Genomic DNA, 18,119 nt, shown 5'->3' with positions numbered 1-18,119 from the left:
ATCCAAAGAGCAATGAGAAGCCCTTAGAAGATTTAGAATAGGCCAGACAAACATAATAAGTCACTCTGGCTGTTGTGATTTCAAAGGCCTGGAGGGGACCAGACTAGCTCTAGGGGGTCACTGGGGGCTCCTGCAGTGGTCTGGGCAAAGAACTATGGAGCTGGGGCTAGAGATGACACCTGGAATCAAGAAAAGACCTGAGGAAGGGCTGCCCTTGCCCTCAGGCCCATCCTGGGCTGCACCTCCCCCGGTACCCTCTGCCCAGATCAGCTATGCTCCATCCCATCTTCTCCCTTTCAAGGCAGAGACCGGCGCCTTTCACCCTAGCAATTCTCCCTGGAGTCTAGTCCAGCACTTGGCTCAGCCCTAAGGAACAAGCGATCCAGATAATGAGATAAAACACAGAAATGAAACTGTTCGAGAAACTGCAAAGCAATGAATGAAATGATTGCTGGGTTAGTATAAATCGAATGTGCAAGGGCTGAAAATCCACAGAGTAAAGATGTGATTCAGAGGTGCTGAATTATTAACTGGAAACACATAGGGACTCTTATATAAGAGGCCCTATAATCCCCAGGAAGCAAACTGGTCTCCCCTAAGCCAAATATGGCCCAGAGGCCTCTTTTGTTAGGCCTGCACGGTGCTCACTAATATAATGATTTTTTAAAAAAAATTTTAGAGTTGAAATTAGATGCCAGTGTTTAAGAAGAAAATAAAACATTGAGAGATTTTTATATTAAAAACCTGAATTTCCAAATCCTACTGGGTTAGGGAGAGCCAAGCTATACCCATCTGGGGCTGCACAACAGGATTTTCCCTCAGCCTGGGCATGTGTCCTGCTTTCCAGTTGCCACAATCTCCACTGCTCCCTACTGCCTCACAACACAGAGGCTGGTGTCATTTGCTATATGTCATCACACCTGTGCTGTTTTGTTCTTAGAGCAAACAGAACTGTGACCTACTTCTCAGCCCCTTGTCTCTATCCTTGGTTGAAAGATGAAAGCTAGACAGAGACGGTAATGTGTTTCAGCAAAAAAAATCAAAGCAAGTAGGTTTTGATGGGAAAGGGAAGAATTTTTTAAGTATCATTTCATATGCAAAGAAAGTATATCAGTCTTATTTTCTCGTTTTGGAACCCTGCCTGCACTTGGGTTTGGGACTGCTGATCCAATCCAACTCTCTTATTGTATAGATGCACACATGGAGTCCAGAGAGGTGCAGCAACCTGCCAAGGATCACACAGCGTTAGAGAGCAGGTTGGGACTAGAACCAGTAGGTGGAGGGTACAAATCAGCAGATGGGAGGAGGGGGGGAAAAGGAAAGGGAAAGTGACTGACAGGTGGGAATAACTGAAGGACTACCTGGGCAGAGGGGGGTTAAGTGCCTGAGTTAGTGAGTGGAGGGGCAGGAAAAGCTGGAAAAGAGGGATGGGAGAGAGGAGGGTTCTCAAAAGTCCTGAATCCAAGGTTCTCTCTGGGGAATTAAGACAAAGGTGATGGAGAATGACCAGTGTTACTTTGGCAGCAGCAGGAAATACAGTAAGTCCAGCAAGGGTGCCCCTGCAGTAACCATGGTAAAAAAAACAAGGAGAACCTGCCCAAAATGGTATTTACCAGCACAGACCCCCGAAAGTGGATGGGGATGATGAGGAAACTTGATCTAGCTCAAGTCTAACGGGCATGGCCTGGGAAGCCCAGACTCTCTGCCTTTTGCCTCTTTGGGGGTCAGCACTGTCTGTTCACCCTGGGACTCGGGTTGGAACGGACAGAACTGCTGGGACCTCAGTTAAGTTTGTTCTCTCTTGTTCTTGGTCAGGCAGACTCCTAAAGGGACACTTAAGACATCTAAAGACCAATATTCCTTTTAAAGCAGCGAACTGGTTGGAACAGCCTCCAATGTCATGCAAAACGTGACTTTCTTCACTACCTGGGTAATTTTTAAGTCGAGACATGATCATAAATAATGGAGACAGAGGACCATCTGTCACTCATGAGTTTCTCAATTGAGTTATTATGTTTGAAATTTCAGTTTGACAGAGACTAAAACACACAAGCTAAGGGCAACAAGCAAAAGAACCTATAAGAGGTATATGCACCCAAATGTTTACTGCAGCATTATTCACAATAGGAGACATGGAAGCAACCTAAATGTCCATGGAAGGATGAACGGACAAAGAAAATGTGGTGTATACATGCAATGGAATATTATTCAGTCTTAAAAAGGATGGAAATCTTGCCATTTGCAGCAATGTGGATGAACCTGAAGGACATTATGCTAAGTAAGCCCAGACCACCCATAACAGTTAACTAACCCTCTCAACTTGTCTTCATAATCCTAACAGCCTATCAAAATGCAAGCGTGGTATTTGTATTCAAACTACTGCATGATTCTCAAATTATATCATCCTGCTTATAGTTTAAGTTCTAAAGGCGTCAAATAATTTAAGGGATGCTTTCATTACAAAGTGGCATTTGTTTGCAAGTCTCAAATCCCAAAAGATCATTCTTCCCAGAGCCTCCAACTAGGGTACATAGTATAGTATTTATGATTACGACCATAGCTCTGGGTTATCAAGAAAGGTTAAAACCCAAGAAAAACAAACAGAAAGAAAACAAAAAGAAAAGAAAGGAATGTGTGACTATCAAAACCTATTGAGAAAAAAATTCCCAGCTCTTAAATCTAAGAGCTAAGGTCATCTCGTCTAAGGTCGAGGTATCTGGAAATTTCACTCATGTGAAACATCTTACTCCCACTGATGCCAGATTAAGGAGGTCTTCTTTACATTATTGCAGATGAATAAAGCACTGTTTCATTGTTTCTCAAAGCATTTGTAAGAGTGTGGTGACAGAGGAAATGTCTGCATTTGAAAGGAAGTCTTAAGGGGTTGTGAAATCTCAGGAAGGTTCTTAAATGACCTAACCAGATGTTTTGAAGTCTGATACACCCTTAACCCAAACTGAAATTCATAAAAAAGTCAAAAGCAATAGAGTCAAATTGATTCCAAAATGCCTTTTCTAACAAATTTAACTGTTTACACCAAATGACTTTACTAGGGCCTCATTCCAACTGGGAGAGAGTATACAGTCATGGAAACAATGGGATTCATCATAAAGTTTGAAGAGGAAATGAAATTAAAAATTCGGGTAAGTCCTTAGTGCTGGCTAAATTAACAATCCACATTTCTGAGGCTGTATGGAATCATGGTTAAGAGCCAGAGCCTATAGCCAGACTGCATTTTGATAAGCTGTTAGGACTATGACTAGCTCCACCACTAGACTCCTAGCTCTGTCACTTGCTAGCTGGGTGACTTTGAGAAAGTTACTTGACCCCTCTGAGCCTCAGTTTTCTCAACTGTAAAATGGGAATAAAAATGGTACCCACTTCACTGGGATGTTGTATGGATTAGATGAGATAGTAACGTGCCCAGAGCATAGTAAATGATCAGTAAATTTTACCTATTGGAATTATTTTATTTTTTTAATATTAGCAATATTATGTAGACAATGAAATGACAGGGAAACTGGGTTTTTTAATATTTAAATGTAAGACATTTAAATATTAAAAAATATTATTTCAAGGAGGAGGAAGAGAAATAAGGTTGTCTACACCTCTCCACCCAAGAAATAAAAATCCTGAGGTAAAATGTGGTTCCTTTAGTTGGTTTGTTTATTTTGTGGATGGGGAGTTACTTAAATTTGAACGGGTTTGGTTTGGTACACACCCTTTGAGACATGCACCAAAAATGTATACGCAGAGTCACACAAAATAGTACTGAGTTGCGTCCACTCCAGGTCTAGCCCAGGGTTAAGAGGACCGTACAAAGTCTAAAGAACACCAGGCTGGGGTCTGGAGAACTGACTTGCCAGGTTAGTGTGATACTAACAAGACTGCTATCTTGAAGGGTGACCCTGAAGAATCAAGTCAATTCTGCTCTCTGGATTTCAACTTCCTAGTCCACAAAATGAGTGGGTTGAACTAAATGACCAATAAGGTTTCTTTAGGCTGTAACTGCTTACATGAAGCTGTGGTCTCTGTTCCAGGGAGAGACTTGGCTCTGGACTTGACCTCTGGCAGCACTACGGTTCTGGTCCAAAGCCAGCCACACACTCCATCTACACTGGATGCCTCCTCAATTCCCGCTGTTGGTCTTGAGGGACCCAGGCAAGAGGATGTGAATGGACAGTCCAAACCCATGGCCCCTCTGGGAGAAATCACTCAAGTACGTGCCCTGCTGCTTCCAACTCAAGTCACAATCCCCGGCACACGCAAAGCCCTGCTTATCCCACTGGAGAGGAGGGTGGGAACCACTTTATTTAAAGCAGAGCTGAAGACATAAATATTCGAGAAGCAATAGCTCCTTATTTTGGAGGACTCTGGAATGAAAGTCCAAGGTAGAAAAACAACACAACAACTGCTAGCATTTCCATTCTGAATAGACAATATATGCCAGGAGCTCTGAAATAAAGATAGTGTGATTCGTTTATTATTCCTTCTCTTTAAAACCTGCATTAATTCTGATTTCTATTTAAATAAGAATGATTAAATTTTATCAGCTGAGATGGAAATATTGTGATAAACACTGGCTCGTGGCCAAACTAATCTCCCAAGCCCACAGCTTACGGCCATTGTCTTGTATAGATATTTGAATGGCAATGGGCTTTTATCAGTATTTCTAAAGGCACTCATTTAATTATGTGGTTGTAAGGATTTTCAAAACCCAAAAGAATACCATCAATACATATTCATTTCTCGGATCAATTCAACATTAACATCAGAAAATACTGTTATTTAAAGGATGCTAGTACTTGGTTTTGCTTTTGCAAAAACTGAGGCATCCAGTTCTGGTTGCAATGGTGTCTTTTAAAACGTTCCCTCGAACTGAAACTAGGAAAATGCAATGCACAGTGAGGTAAGGCTGGAATTTAGAATTATAGGGATTAGAAGGAGGACTCCACAAAGTATTCTTTAACAAAGAATACTTCATAGAGGTTGGACTGTAGCAAGGAAAAAAAACAATCCCTGAACTAGGAAATTTGTACACATGTGCGGATCTTGTCAATCAAATGTAATATATTTGAAAGCCTCAGGAAAAAAAGATTCAAGCGCAGGGGCTGTCTAGGTGTTTCCTGCCCCAAATTTCCATACCCAGAAACTTGAGCGATCTAGATTTCATCACCATAGGGGATACTGCGTTTCTTCAAGAACTGATGAAAAGATACAAAAATACACCTGACATGTTTAGCATTCATGTTTCCTCCAAAGTAGGTCTTTATTTTTCAACATTATGATGCATCTGTTTGGGAAGCAAACACTCACACTCTACCTTAAGCTTGGGATTTCTTCTTGTATCAGGTTGGCTGAATGGGACAACTCCATTCATTGGAACTGCGACCCACATGGTTTGTGTCTGCAAACTCAACACCTACTACCCTTTTTCTCATGTGTCTTTCAATCTGACCAAACCACCAGGCAACTCCTCCCGTGCTGATCATTTGAGGGGAGCCAGGTAGAGACAGGGACTAGATAGGGAGGGGAGGAGAGAGAAGGGGAATGGAAAACGAGCCAGTTGTCAATCTTGTTAAGACGGATCTACTTTGGGTTACCAACTGCCCTGGTCTGAGGGGTTTCCTGGGATGAAGAACTTTGAGTGCTAAAACCAGGACAGTCTAGGGAAGGCGGTTGGTCCCCCTACACTATTTATCTTTTGGCTTAAGCTTCCAGGTCAAGCATTCTAAAGGTTCAAACAAGCTGGGAAAGAGGAGATATTTAGATTTGGTTGAAGATTACTGAGAGGACCACCTGTCACAACACAAATGCTGACTAAAATTCGTAGAGGACATGTATTTTATAGAATCGGGGAGGTAAAGAGGACTTTTAAAAACAATTTCCCTGGGCTTCCCTGGTGGTGCAGTGGTTGAGAGTCTGCCTGCCGATGCAGGGACACGGGTTCGTGACCCGGTCTGGGAAGATCCCACATGCCGCGGAGCGGCTGGGCCCGTGAGCCATGGCCGCTGAGCCTGCGCGTCCGGAGCCTGTGCTCCGCAGCGGGAGAGGCCACAACAGTGAGAGGCCCACGTACTGCAAAAAAAAAAAACCAAAACAATTTCCCTCAGAGCATGCTCAGTAGAACACTAATTCCATGGGATGGAATTTTAGTGAAAAATGGTTTAGAGATCAAATAATGCTACTTAAAAAGGTTCCTTTATTGCAGGACTTATCAGAGCCTTGAATAAGCTAACATTCATTGTTCATTAACATGTTTGACCACAGAATCCTCTTTCCCAAGGAGCATCTTAGGATAGCAGTATTTGGAAGATCCTACTTTAGGAAGCACCACTCTAGGCCAAAGTCCTCATTTTAAAGATGGAGAATAATACTCCGGTTTGTCTAGTTACAGGCAAGGCTGGTGCTACAGCAGTTTTTCAGAGTTTAATGTGCACAAGAATCACCTGGGCCTCTTGTTAACCTGCACGTTCTGATTCCACAGGTCTAAGGTGGGGTCTGAGATTCTGCATCTTTCACAAGCTCTCAGGTGATGTTCACGCTGCTGGTCCATGGACCACACTTTCAATAGAGAAGCAAGTCTCCTAAGTTTATGCTTGTCCCACTGCCTTGTAGCCCCTTTGTGAGTGGAACTAACTAATTCTCCTATCAAAGCAGCACCCTTGCCTTATTCTGGTTTCATTTGCTGAGTTGATATCTCCACTTCTTCAAAGCTACTCCCTGTAGTGATAGGACACATCGAGATTAAGGAAGTATTTCCTGGACCCTAAAATAAATTTTCTTTTTGCTCTATTATAAATTAGAAACAGATAAAGCTTGTCACTAAGAATTTGGAGGCTCTATACAGAAATTTAGATCAAAAGTTATTTGAAATCATTGTTTAACTGAGTCAAATCAACAAAGGACACTTTCCATGACCATTTCCAGGTATTTTTTAATTGTTCTTGGAAAAACATGGTATGCATCTAATGAAAATGTGCCCAGTAATTGTGCAACTAACTGGCTATTGCCATAATATGAATAGACAGTGACTAGCAGATGCTCACTCAGCATGCAGATTTTATGCTACAAGGAAAACGTACCCACCCCGATACTTCAAAAGCTTTTGTACCTGCATGTGTACAATCCTCACATTATCGCATCATATTGTTGATGTTGCCAGGAAAAGTCAGCTTATTGAGATGGTATCTATATAACAGCCATATGCCTTGTCAATTTAGGGCAGGGGAGGGATGGGTAAGGAGGAATGATCCAAAAGGAAGAAAAATGACTTGCTTATTGACGAAATTTTTACTTTGCAACAAATAGTTGTGACATAGTTCAAAGGACAGATGATGTCTGTATCTTCATGACACTGAAGCCAACCACAGGTAAACAGAGCATGCTGGGTGGTAAGCGGTTAGAATACTATTCCTGTTTACAGGCCAGTCTCTCCCCACAAAAAGCTGATCTCAGACATTTCACCCAACCTGGCCAGTCACCCCAGAGATCTCAGCCAGAAGGGACTGAACTTCCCAGGATCCAGATGACTGAAGGGAGAAGGGAAGGCTGATTCTACTGCCTGGAGACTCAGCCTCTGGACACAGGAAGCAGATTCTAAGTCCAGACTGAAGGCTGGGGAGCCTTCACCTAACTTTTAGTTCCCATGCAGAGCGGGACCTCAAAGTCCCCACATTCAAGCTCTATCTTTGCTGCCCACTAGCTAATGCATCATTTTTGGTCTCCTCCCTGTGAAGTGGGAAATAGCAGTCACTGTCTCACAGAGTTAGGAAGGTTAACTGAGAAAACTGCATATATTACTTTGCATGTATTACAGGGCAGATGTTGACAAAGCTGAGCTATAGTTTTTTGGTTTAGGTTTTTTTTTTCTTTAATTACAGTAAGAAACTTGAGATCTACCTTCTTAAAAAATTTTTTTAGATTTATTTTATTTATTTATTTATTTTTGGCTGCGTTGGGTCTTCGTTGTTGCGCACGGGTTTTCTCTAGTTGTGGTGAGCGGGGGCTACTCTTTGTTGCGGTGCGTGGGCTTCTCATTGCGGTGGCTTCTCTTGTTGAGGAGCATGGGCTCTAGGCGCGTGGGCTTCAGTAGTTGTGGCCCACGGGCTTCGTTGCTCCGCGGCATGTGGGATCTTCCCGGACCAGAGCTTGAACCCGTGTCCCCTGCATTGGCAGGCGGATTCTTAACCACTGCGCCACCAGGGAAGCCCCCTTCTTAAGGTTTTAATACAGAATTGTTCACTGAGTTATGTTTTGACAGTCAAACTTACATCCCATTTTGCTGGTTGCATACATTCTGATCATACATTTGTTCACACATTGCATGGGTTCCTACTGAGCACGAGCCTTGTGAAACACTGGGAAGTCAAGGTGAAGAAGACACTAGCCCTGCCCTCAAGGATCTCTTGTGGGTTCTTAGGGAGGTTGACACTGAAATCAACAATTATGATACAGCAGGATGACTTGCATTGGGAGGAAACGGGGTGGTGGGTGTGGGGGAGCATCTCACCAACCCCTGCAGGGGAGCAGTGGGGAGGAGTCACGGAAGAGTGAGGAAAGATGTCCCAGAGGAGGAAGCTCTCTGATCCCTCCTCTGTCTCCTTGGCTGGCTCTTATTCCAATGCCTGAAGCTATGCACAGATCCCAGCCCGCTCCCTTCTCTTCTCAACCTCGCGCTCCGAAATGATATCATCTCTTGTTCCACGTCTATGCTGCTGACCATCAGGTCTGCATTTCCTACCTTGACTTTTCTCCCACGGCTCAGATGTGATGATCAGATGTGATGAGCTGGGTTCTCCAGAAAGGAGTAATGCCTATGAAAGATAAAAGTGGATGCGTTATTTAGTCATTGCTGTGTAACAAATTACCCCATAGTTACTGTGGGTCAAGAATATGGCGCAAGTTAACTAGGTACTTCTGACTCAAGGTCTCTCACGAGGCTGCAATCAGTGTCAGCTGAAACTCTGCTCTTATCTAAAGGCTCAAATGGAGAAGGATTTGCTTCCAAGATCACTTATATGGTTATTGACAGAATTCAGTTCCTTGAAGGCTATTGATCTGAGGCCCTCAGGTGACTATTGGCTGGAGTCTACCCTAAATTTCTTGCCTTTCCATAGGGTAGCTCACAATATGGCAGCCTGCTTCATCAGAGTGAGCAACTGGGGGAGAGAGCAAGAGAGCCCTAGGGAGACCGAAGTCACAGAAATGGCTTCCCATTGTTTTTTGGCTGATTTCCATTTATTAAAAGTGAGTCATTAGGTCCAGCCAATAGCCAAGGAGAGGAGATTACACAAGGGCGTGAATGCTGGGAGGCTGGGAATCATTGGGAACCATCTTAGAAGGGAGACTGGTACAAAGGAGGAAGCAAGATTGGACCACAATGCAGAGCTGATACCAGTGAAAGGAAAAGTGGGGAGGAAGCAGGATTAGGAAGAAAGAGTCTCAGAACATAATGTTCATCCGATAAACTCTTAACCAATTCAACAGGAAGCTCCAGAACAATGGTTGCCGTTGGTGGAGTTCTGCATGGGGCAAAAATGGCCAAGACCTAGAGACTGCCTAGGAAGAGCATGGTCTTGGCTGAAAGCTGAGGTGGATTCTGAAGGCCAACAAATAGAGGCTTGAGGTAACTGCCTTCTTTGTAGCTGAATGGCAAGTTCTTTCTGGAAGGGAGATGTGAGTGGCACACCTTCGAGGCCCCCATCTCCACTGCATGTAGATCAATGTTTTGTACAATCTAGGCACTCATCAAATGCTTCCACCAAATTATCAAGTGCATAACTTACTAATGATGCTTATTTAAAATATCAATTATTTATTATTTGTGCAAGAGGAATATTCATAATCACACTGAGACAGTAGCCAACTGATGAACCAGTGATGCAGTCAACTAACAGGGCTGTCTAACCCTTTGCTGCATCTTCAAAAGCTGAGTTCTTTCCTGCTTCCTCCAAATGACCTTGGCTTTGTGCATACAGCCTTAGAAAAGAGGCCTATGTGGACCAAGGTAGTTCTAGATCAATGGGTTTCTCTGACTCTTGGTTTTACAAGCTTTCCACTGAGAACAGAAATGCCCCAAAGTGCTGATGGTTGGATTGTGATCATGCAGCCCACCTGTGGGAAGGACTTCACACACCATTAAACACCAGGAGAACATATATTATTAAATCTGTCCTCCTCCATCAGGTCTTCTCCACTAAAGGTTTGCTAAATAAAGGTACCATTTAGCCAAACCAATCTCCACATGCCATATCCGGGGGCACCCTCTCTAGTGAAGTGTAACTACGTTGTAATATTTCGTGAATATCTGTTTAATGTTAGTTGCTCTTCTAGACTATAAGCTCCACGAGGGTAAGCACAATGCTTTGGATGTGCAACATTCAGTACGGGTCTGGCAAAAATGCAGGGACTCGACGAATGAATGAATAGTGAGATGCATGGCTCTTTGATCTGTTTTGGGAATCTAGATTTTCGTGCATCAAACTTGGTCTGGGAAGGAGGTGCCCTTGTATTCCCGTGCTCCTTGTGAGGCCAGACAGAAGAAAGCTCATCTAACTCCAGGGCTCTGGAACAATGTGCCCAGTTTGGTCAAGTTAATGGTCAGGTTACATTCTGTTGCAATTTTGCATGTTGAAAAGCTTTCTAAAATATATTAATCTAGCTATCCTGTCAACCAATATTCATTAAGCACCTACTGTATACCCATCTAAGCAATTTATGGCTGTTGGCTGACCGTCTCTTTTTACCTACTTATCCATTTATTCTCCTTCTCACTTTTATGTACTTTATCCATCCATATATCAATTCATTTATTTATGCACACTTTACCTTATTCCAATATGTATTGGAGGTGGTTTATAGAGATCCATATAATATACCACTATAATATAAATTATGAGTAGGTGAAAAGGAAAAGGAAAAAGCATAAACTCATTATGTATGGACTGAATCACTAATCATTCAAACTCTTACTGGCAAAAAAAAGTGATGAAATCTCATGAAGAACCTAGGGGTAAGGCAGGAATAAAGACGCAGACCTCCTAGAGAACGGACTTGAGGTTATGGGGAGGGGGAAGGGTGAGCTGTGACAGGGCGGGAGAGGGTCATGGACATGTACACACTAACAAACGTAGTAAGGTAGATAGCTAGTGGGAAGCAGCCGCATGGCACAGGGATATTGGCTTGGTACTTTGTGACAGCCTGGAGGGGTGGGAGGGAGGGAGACACAAGAGGGAAGACATATGGGAACATATGTATATGTATAACTGATTCACTTTGTTATAAAGCAGAAACTAACACACCATTGTAAAGCAATTATACCCCAATAAAGATGTTAAAAAAAAAAAAGTGATGGACTGGACTCTATGGATCACAGCAGGTGCTCAGGTGTAAGATACTGGGGCAGATCTACCATAAAAAATTCTTTGTGGAGCGTTTTCTTCATTTAACCATTGGAATAAATCTTTCTCATGCTTGTGTGTGTTTTAAAGGGCTTTGAAGATTTCAGGTAGCTCATTCATTCATTCTTTTTTGTTGTTCTTGTGTTTACTAAGCACTTACTAAGTGCTGGGCACCGTGCTAAGTATCATGGTCTAAGAAAAAGGGTGCTGAGTGCATGTGTTTTTACTGTTAGGCTCCAGGTCTGAGAGTTATAAGTCCTGAGTTCTCTCATGGCTCTGGGGTTGCTTTATTGTGTGACTTGGCTGAGTCTATCCCAGTCTCTGGACCTTGATGTCTTCATGTGAAAATGATGGACTAAGTGAATATTCTTAACTAGATCTAAAATTAACTAATATAGGACAGGCTGGATTGAAGCAAATCAATTCAGCAATTCTTTTGATCCCATCCCATTCCTCAGCATAGCTCGAGAAAACTGACTCCTGATCAATGATTCCTGGAAGCTGTATTTTTAGCATTTTATCCTCAGCTGGCATACACATCACATGGAAGTGTTCCAAAACCCCAAAGTGATGTTACTTAATGAACCTTTCAAAATACTGTGACCTAAAGAATAGGTGCTTCTATCATGGAAGTGAACTCTCAGAATACACAAGGATTTAAATGCCAACATCCTATATTAAAAAAAAAAAAAAATAACCAGCGCTAACGGAGCTTTGCCGACCGGCACTCATCTAAACGTGTGATAATGCATCATCTCATTTAGTTCTGGCAAAGCCCTATGAGACAAGTTTTCATTATTGCCCCCATTTTACTGATAAGGAAACTATGGAGCAAGAAGGTTAAGCATTGGGCTTCCCTGGTGGCGCAGTGGTTGAGAGTCTGCCTGCCGATGCAGGGGACACGGGTTCGTGCCCCGGTCCGGAAAGATCCCACATGCGCGGAGCGGCTGGGCCCGTGAGCCATGGCCACTAAGCCTGCGCGTCCGGAGCCTGTGCTCCGCAACGGGAGAGGCCACAGTGAGAGACCCGTGTACCACACACACAAAAAAAAAGAAGGTTAAGCATGATAACTTATGTCGCAGACCTGAGATGTGAGCCCAGGGAGTTGGACTCCAGATCCAGGCTCTTCCCTCTCACTTGACCACACATCTTTCCATCCAAAGACTCATACCTGTAGCCCTTAGGTGCTCTGTTAGATTGTGGCTTACTTTTTAAAAATGCCTTATTACCTATAATCTGTTTCTGATGCTTCTAGCTAAGAAAATAATCTCAATGTAAGCAAATATGAGAGATTCTTTTCAGAACGGATTTCCAACTCCAATAACGTGATTTTGATTCTCAACAATAAAGTGCATAAAGATACTTTTACTCGAAACCTAGAGCTGGCAAACTTTTTCTGTGAAAGGCAAATGGTAAATCTTTTAGGCCCTAGAGGCCATAAGCTCCTCAAATCTGCTATTAGAGTGAGAAAGCGGCCAATATTTAAACACGTGATCATGGCCATATTCCAATAAAACTTTATTTATGGATACTAAGTTTTGAATTTAACGTAATTTTTATGTGTCACGAAGTACTCTTTTTCTGATTTTTTTACAACCATTGAAAAACGTGAAAACCATTCCTACCTTGGAGGATGAACAAAAACAGGCAGGGAGCTGGATCCAGCCCATTGGCTACTGTTTGCCAATCCCTGCTCTGAACTGCTCACTGACATCTGATTCAACCTTTGGGAACAAACAAGGCTTTTCTTAAAAGAAAAATAAAACCACTAGACACTCGGTTTTCTAATTTCTTTGCAATATGAATCTCTGTTTTCTTGGTCAAAATGTGTCCTATTTTCCTAGAGATTTAAAATTCTACATCAATAAATATTTAACCGTCAAGAAAGTTAAATTCCCCTTCTACTTTGGCTGTCAATAAGTGGAGCTCAGGACCGTTGTCTATACTTGTTACAAAATTCAAGACAAAGTAAAATATATATTCCCAAATATCTACAAATGCACACATGAAATATAGGTGTATTTTAAAGAATAACCTAACAGAAAGTACTTTAAATTTCACAGCCGCTGCTAATGCAGGCAGCTAATCCTATTTACATTCATATTAGCCTTGGTATCTTTTTCCCTAAGATTTACCTATTTGTATGCCTGCATGAGTTAAACTGCCTTTTGCATGATATCAGTACTTTTGTAATTTAAATCTATAAAAGGCAATTTCTTTTAAATATACTTCCTAACAGTGGGTGAAAGAGGCACCAAAGTTATTTGAGGGCTGTACACCTCGGTGAACATGTGTGCTGAACTCCAGGCAATATGCAGAATGTGGGAATTAATCTTATACTGTAGGAACGGAATAGAAAATGAAATCAAAGCTGAGAAAGAAACAGCCTTTGAAAAGGACCACTTTGCCGTTATCGAAGGAAATGGTGTGTTTTAGAATTGGTATTTAGACAGGTGAAACTTTCTCCCTTTCTGTAAGAGTGGTGAAGACTGTTTGCTTTCTTCATTGTGATATTTTTACATCCCAAATAACTTTAGCCACCTGGTAAGCAAGTTTTACGATTTAATGTTGGTGTTGGCTGATAAACAGAACATGGTTGACAATTTGGTGACCAGGGTCAATTTTAAGGTGTCCACTGTGACTCCCCATGGAACATGGAAGCAGTGTAAGCGGGTACGTATTGAGGGGCTAGGGGTGAGACTCCAAAGATACGGAACAAAGTGTATCCAGCTGGAGCTACATTTTTTTCTTCATATAATTCCTATGAAATGTTCACCCTCACCATCTCCAGTTGACATAAATGAGATGCAAGTAGGTTAATGTATAATCTTGCCCCAAAGAAATAGTTTCTTCCAATATGTAGGGCACACACATCAACATGCTTCTTTTCTAAGCAGGGCTGGGATTTTTTTAGCAAAATTCACTGGGGTTGGGAGGGCGGGAGGTGAAATCCGAGCGGAGGGACTTCCAGATGCATGCCCTCACTTCTGGTTACACTGAGCACGTCCTCCCAGGAGAACTGGCCCTCGGGTTCACTTCCTCTGACGCTGGTCAGGGCATGTCTCCCAGAGCTCACCAGGTCATGGGCTTGAAGGAACCCATACCAAATTTCAGTCTCATGTAGAAAGTCTTCCCACAATGAAGCCAGGAAAAGACACAGTTCCAAACTGCGCATCCAAGGTAGTGGGGCTGGTCAGACTTGGGGCCTGAGACCTGCACAGAATTAGCCCCAAGCTTCAGATGCACCTCGGGAACGGAATGTCCCTCCATTTAATCCTAAACTTCGTGCTGTTCGCCCTTCTCCAACTGTAATGTCTACAGAACACCATGTATCTGGATGGAAATGGGGCATTTTGTTCACTACCCAGATAATTACACAAAGCTTCAGCCACTGGTTCATGACTCCTAAGAACCCTCACGCACACAAGTACACACACACACACACACACACACACACACACACTCAACCAAAATCCACCACCCTGAAAGAAGCCATTATAAATGTTTCATGTGAAACTTTCAAAACCCATCAGACTCACCAGAGTTTTCAAATTAACTCCCTTATTGCCCAAGGGATCGCTCTGAAAGAGATTTCTCCAGCCTCAAATCTCCTGAAGAAAATTCTGAATTTGAAACAGAATGCAAATAATGCGTTTTGACTCCCTAATCAACAAATGGGATCAACTTGAATTGATTAAGAACCTTTGAAATTAGCTGTCTTTAATTCTCTCCATGGCCTGCTGCTGGTACTCTGAAGATAGGAGGGGAGTGTGTGTTGGAAAGTTTGGTCTCATTTTTTTTCAGAGCTCATATAATGGTCTTTTCTTAAAAAAAGAAAACACGTTTTAAAAATTTTAATGGTGACACAACTCTAAGAATGCAAGCATTCACCTGGTGCAATTATATGGCTTTTCATGAAGTACATTTCCAATAGTTGGCTGCATGAAACCTGCACAACTTTACTGAAACAAACAAAAATCATAAAATCTGAAATGAATGTATAAATAATATGCAACTGTCTAGACAGTATAGGTCACTTGCAAAGAGAGCAGGTAGGGAAAAAATTGTCCATCAGTCAGACAACCATAACTGATTCTGATGCTAAATAATGGTGGAGATATTCAGCATTCTCTCTATGTGAAAGGCTTCGCTGAGCATTCTCCTCTTCCCAAGCCAGTGGCCTTCTGCTTATCTAGTGCTTTATGCAGTCTGGAAAACGCACTTACTATTTAAACATTAAAATTAATGCCCAAAGAACAGCAGTTGAGCAAGGCGGGGGGAGGGGTTGCCACTGACCTGTGTGATTGGCCTTTGGTAAAGCAAAAATAGCCCTTCTAGATCAACAATATGAGATTTCCATACCCACAGAATCTTAAACAGATGTAGTTATGGAAACTTTAGGCTAGCAAAAGACCCAAACACACACACTCAAATTTCATGGAACTTTTTTACTCTCCAGTAATAATGTGTAAGAATAGATTCAGGTCCTTAAATAGTGTACTTTTAAAAAATTTATAATAATCTGTGTACATAGCAAAAAAAAAAAAGGCTTGAAACTCAACCAAATGCGTTAAATAATGATTGCGGGTTTTTAGCATCCTGGAATGTGATAATCTCAGCAGTCACAGAGCAGGGCGATGGCTGCTACCATCACTGCCCTCCCCAACTATGAACACAGGTGAGGTTCATCAGCTTGTGCCTGGGGTGGGCGTTACCAACCAGCTGGCTTGGCAGCCCCACGGGCCCACACTCGCTTTGCGAGAGGAACCCAAAGTGAGGCTACCATGAATTAGGCCTAATGCCTGCAGGAGGAAAGACCCCTGCTCACCTTGCCAGGGAGAAAGTGGGTGGGCAGACAGGTGTCGGCCCTGCTCTGAGCTGAGCAACCATACTGGCCAAATGGGTCAAACCCTTAGGGAAGACGATGATAATAAAATAAGAAGAAGAGTAACAGCCGCCATTTATGGAGCGCTTACTAAATGTCAGACCCTGAGCAATCGTAAAGGCGTGAGTCTGGAGGACTGTCTCATTCAACCCTCACCGCAATCCTAGGGAGCTGCTCTGATCTATTATCCTCATTTGACGTCGGAGAAACTTGAGGCTCAGAGCAAATAACTTGCCTGAAGCCAAACACGAATAAGTGGCTGAGTGCAAGTTTGATTCCAGGTTCCTTTTTTTTTGCGATACGCGGGCCTCTCACTGTTGTGGCCTCTCCCGTTGCGGAGCACAGGCTCCGGACGCGCAGGCTCAGCGGCCATGGCTCACGGGCCCAGCCGCTCCACGGCATGTGGGATCTTCCCGGACCGGGGCACGAACCCGTGTCCCCTGCATCGGCAGGCGGACTCTCAACCACTGCGCCACCAGGGAAGCCCTCCAAGTTCCTTTAAAGCGAAGCTCACCTCTTTCCCCGCGTGACCTTTTGCCTCTCCGGCTGCCCCCCCTCGGGGCCGACTTTGCCAGGAGATGCTGCGGGCACCGCGCCCCTGGGGCCCACAGCACAAGAACGTCCGCTTCTTGCAAGAAGCAAGATGCATACTTTCACTATGTGGGCATAAAGGCAAATATTTCTATTCTACGCAAGCAGTCGTAAAATCTCATTTTCTTTTCTTTTTTTTAATTAAAAAGGGGCCACGAACCGCAATGTTGGCGCTTGAGCAGAAGAGACTCCCCCGGCCTTCCGCTTCGCATACCTGGCCAAGCTGAAGAGAAGGGCGGTGGCCGCTCCGGAGGGATTCTGGTCCCGAAGCCGCGGAAGGGAGGGCGACGCTGCGTCTGCAAAGCCCGGCAAGTGGGCGCGGTTGGGCTCCGGTGCCCTCGCTCCGCTCTGGGACTCCTCCGAGGCCTGCAGGGACGCGGCGGCCTGCTGCGCCCTGGCCTGGAGCGACCTCTCGAAGCGTCGGGGACCCTCCTTCCGCTGGCGGCCGCCTCACGCAACGCGACTCGGAAGCGTCCATGCAGCAGCCGCTCTGACTTCCGGGTCGCGGCCGCCGGCGCCCCGTGAGCCCGGGCCTCTGCTCGCTGGTGTATGAGACGCCCTTCGACGCCCAGGTCAGCCCCCACCAGGCCTGCTGCCGCTACCTGCAGCCCTGCTGGGCCGACTTCCTGGACCGGATCGCAGATGTGGGCTTCGTGGGCCGCTGGTGGCTGCCGGGGTCCCAGATGCGCGACTGCGACCTCAAGGCCCACGAGTTCCTGCACCTGCCGGCACATGTGCGCGCAGTCGGGCCCCACCAGCTGTACCCAGAGGCCAACGAGCGGCTCTTCGATGAGGAGAAGCCCAAGCCCGTGGTGCTCACCGCCTATCACGTGGTCCAGGCACTGTGGGAGGAGCAGGTCTTAAAGCAGGAGAAGAAGGACCAGGTCGCCCTGAGCCAGGCTGACCCGCTGGTGCCATTGGAGGTCGCGAGATGAAACCCAGTCCGGCCTGGGTCCGGACCGGGCTCTGAACCCCGGCAGACGGCTGGCCTGGGACTGTGCAGTTGGTGTGTGCAAGCCTCAGATGCAGAGTGATAGAAATAAATTACGTGTAGTGTTCTCTCCCTGGGATTTCACAAAATTGGGGGCCTCTGTCTGACCTGTTCCTTGTGAGCTGAAGCTAATTCATAGAGCCTTCTTGGTCTGGGGGTTGGGGAGAGCAGAGCGACATGCCATGTCATGTTAATCACTGCCAGAGTTGGTAAGGAGCCTCCGACAGAAATAAGCCTTTTTCACTGGGCT

The 18,119-nt window shown here is 44.3% G+C and overlaps 1 pseudogene across 1 annotated transcript in view; it reads left to right on the top strand.

Moving 5' to 3' along the window:
- The window catches only part of LOC309977063 (mitochondrial import inner membrane translocase subunit Tim29-like), a 95,411-nt pseudogene extending 77,598 nt beyond the window's left edge, over window positions 1-17,813 (top strand). Inside the window, exon 3 of the transcript in view lies at window positions 17,061-17,813. The product of the transcript in view is annotated as a mitochondrial import inner membrane translocase subunit Tim29-like (transcript). The remainder of the gene's footprint in view (window positions 1-17,060) is intronic.
- The last annotated feature ends 306 nt before the right edge of the window (window positions 17,814-18,119 follow it).

Source organism: Leucopleurus acutus (genome assembly GCF_964270905.1).
Source record: "Leucopleurus acutus genome assembly, chromosome: 20".
Classification (NCBI taxonomy): Eukaryota; Metazoa; Chordata; class Mammalia; order Artiodactyla; family Delphinidae; genus Leucopleurus; species Leucopleurus acutus.
This window is presented reverse-complemented; position numbering and strand designations above follow the sequence as displayed.